Genomic DNA, 3,651 nt, shown 5'->3' with positions numbered 1-3,651 from the left:
AAGGATTCCTCTGATAAAGAAATAAGGGAAACAATACCATTCACCATAGCTATGGAAAAGAGAAAATATCTAGGAATAAACCTCACCAGAGACACAAAAGACCTATACAGAGAAAACTACAAAACACTGCTACAAGAGACAACAAGGGTACTATATAAATGTAAGAATCTGCCTTGTTCATGGATAGGTAGACTAAACATTGTGAAAATGTCAATACTACTTAAAGCAATCTACACATGTAATGCAATCCCAATCCAGATTCCAACTAAATATTTTAAGGATATGGAAAAACTAATTACTAATTTTATATGGAAAGGAAAGAGACCCGGAATAAGTAAAGCACTTCTCAAGAAGAAAAACAAAGCAGCAGGTCTCACACTCCCAGATCTTAAGAACTACTATATAGCCACAGTGGTCAAAGCAGCATGGTATTGGTACAATGATAGAGAGATAGACCAATGGAACAGAATTGAAAGCTCAGACATGGACCCATCTATCTATGGACAACTGATCTTTGACAAAGGGTCAAAGCCCATTAAATGGGGAAGTGATAGCCTCTTTAACAAATGGTGCTGGGAAAACTGGATATCCACCTGTAGAAAAATGAAACAAGACCCATACCTCACCCCATACACAAAAACAAATTCAAGCTGGATCAAAAACTTAAATGTAAAACCCAAAACTATAAAATTCATCAAAGATAAAATAGGGGCAAATCTAGGAGCCCTAATTTATGGCATAAATGGACTGTCAAGCACAACCCAGAATGTGCAGGAGATAGAAGAGAAGCTAGATGACTGGGACCTTTTAAAAATTAAAATCATGTGTGCATCAAAAGATTTTGTCAAAAGGGTAAAAAGAGAACCTACAGATTGGGAGAAAATATTTGCCTATGACATATCTGACAAGGGACTTATCTCCAAAATCTACAGAAGACTTCAACACCTCAACACCAAAAAGACAAATAACCCAATTCACAAATGGGCAAAAGATATGAACAGACACTTCACCAAAGAAGATATACAAGCAGCCAACAAACACATGAGAAATTGCTCACGATCATTAATCATTAGAGAGATGCAAATCAAAACAACAATGAGATATCATCTCACCCTAGCAATAATAGCAAAGTTCAACAGATCAGATAGTAACAAATGCTGGTCGGGTTGTGGAGAGATTGGAACTCTTGTGCACTGCTGGTGGGATTGTAAAATGGTACAACCATTGTGGCAAATGGTATGGCATTTCCTTAAAAAACTGAAAATAGAAGTACCATTTGACCCAGTAATTCCATTACTAGGAATATATCCTAAAGAGGTGAGAGATAGCTCATGAACAGACATATGTACACCTATGTTCATCGCAGCATAATTCACCATAGCAAAGAGATGGAAACTATCTAAATGCCCATCAAAAGATGAGTGGATAACCAAATTATGGTATATCCACACAATGGAATACTATGCTACATTAAAGAACAATGAGGGGTATGTGAATCATCTTGCAACATGGATGAACCTGGAGGATGTTATCCTGAGTGAAATAAGTACTGTATGAGCCCATTACTGTAAAAAAGACAGAGAAGGGTTTGCTTGGGAAAGGGAATTCACCTAGTAGGTTACCGGGATGGGGAAGGAAAGGGAGGGATTAATTTAGGGCTAGTTGGGGCTTATACACTGACATGGGTAGGGGGAGGGATATATGGGAAGGATATATGACCACCATGATAACACTGGGAAATGAGAGGACACTGAATTGTGCACATAAGAGATAGATGACAGATGCTAAAACAAACCAATGTGTCCACAATACCACATTGCCATTAACACCAAACACTAGACTATACAGATAAACACATAAACACCTGAGATGATCAGACAGAGATCAGTGAACAGAGGTATATTCTAGACCAAGGATCAACTCAGCTGAGGCTAATCTTGTACAGACACCAGTGATACAAAATACCTACAGTCCTTACAGAAACAATAGAAGACAGACACAAAGTAATTCCTTGCAGACATGCCAACAATATGGGAGAGAGATCCAATAGAGCTACTACCTCAGGACCATAGTACTGGGTACACCAGACTCAATTGGCACAACAAAATACATAAATGCATTGTTCCACATCCTACATTGGTGAGTAGCGACTGGGGTCTTAAAAGCTTTCAAGCAACCATCTAAGATGCAGCTAATGGTCTCCTATTAGAGTGTCAGAAATGAAGAAGAATGCACACACACACACACACACACACACACAAAACCAAGGACCTTTAGAAGCAATCAACCCCAGGACACGATGGCCCTTGAGACCAGAAGAACCAGATGGTGCTCAGCTACCAATGCCAACCACTCAGAAAAGGATCAAATCTGGAGATCCTGGATAGAGTGGGAAGGAAAACGTGGAACAAAATCCAAAAGCTCAATAATGACCAGAATTACTGGTCAGATGAAATCTGGTGAGACTCCTAATACTATGACCATGAAATACATTCGGCGCCTGGAATAAAACTCACCCCCAGGGCCAGGCTTTCAGCCCAATAGTTAACAAGATGTACACGTAGACCACTCAACCCAGGATGCTGCACCTACACACTCAATGGTAATACATCTCTTAAAGCAATAGACCATGGGACACCAAAAGACCAACATTCAAACTGAGGAAATGCAGGACAAATAGGAGTTATAAATATTAGGGGCACAGGGGGAGTGTTGCAGGGTAGGGAGGGGAGGAGACTGGGTTAGGGTTGCACATGGCGAGTGGGGAATGAAACTAAATGTACACGTGACTTTGAATGTAAAACAAGCTCTTGAAATAAAAAATAAATAAATAAAATACCAGCAGCATACTTTCCAACATCAAAGTACCATGTAAGCTTCCATAGTATGGCCAGCTGCCAGGTTGTGGAGTATAGACATTATTAAATATTAAATTATGCAAGTTTATAATTAAATAATTTTTAATAAAAACACAGGTAATAAATACTCAAAATGGATCACTTCTTATTTATCTTACTATTTATCCATGCAAGGGATCAATGAATAACAAACTTTATATAAAATACAGACTTCTGACTATTTTTGTTAATAAAATTGTTTGGAACACAACTATGCCCATTCATTTATATATTGTCTATGAGTTTTCATATTACAGTGATGGAGTTGAATAGTTGTGGTGAGATGTTACGACTCTCAAAGCCTAAAATATTTATTATATGATCCCTTTTTGGAATAACTCTGCTTACCCCCTGACAAATTCTTTTGAGTTCACTCATGTCTAATGCATCTGTATGGTGGAAATATCATAAACTTTTATTTTGCTGACATTTCTTTCCAACTCTATGTTCAGTGATGACTCTGTGGTAGAAATTGGCCATGGTGTGAATATTTAAACCATGGACAGTGGTAAACATTACAAATTGGGGCTTTTGTTTTTTCCTACTCCCTAAAGCCCCAGGGTTACAGGTGAGGAGAGACCACTCAGGGACCCCCAAAGCAGCAGGACAGAAGAGCAGGAGAAAGGGAATTAAAAGCCAGGAAGCCAGAGAGAAGAGCAATCAGCCAAAGGGATTAGGTGAGGAGAGGAAACTCAGGCCCGCCCAAAGCAGCAGGACCAGAGAGCAGGAGAAAGGGGATATGAGCCAGGAATCC

This window comes from Orycteropus afer, unplaced genomic scaffold, assembly GCF_000298275.1.
Source record: "Orycteropus afer afer isolate SDZICR_OR568_19922 unplaced genomic scaffold, OryAfe1.0 scaffold00180, whole genome shotgun sequence".
Lineage (NCBI taxonomy): Eukaryota > Metazoa > Chordata > Mammalia > Tubulidentata > Orycteropodidae > Orycteropus > Orycteropus afer.
The sequence above is the reverse complement of the archived record's forward strand: the minus strand, read 5'-3'. Positions refer to the sequence as shown.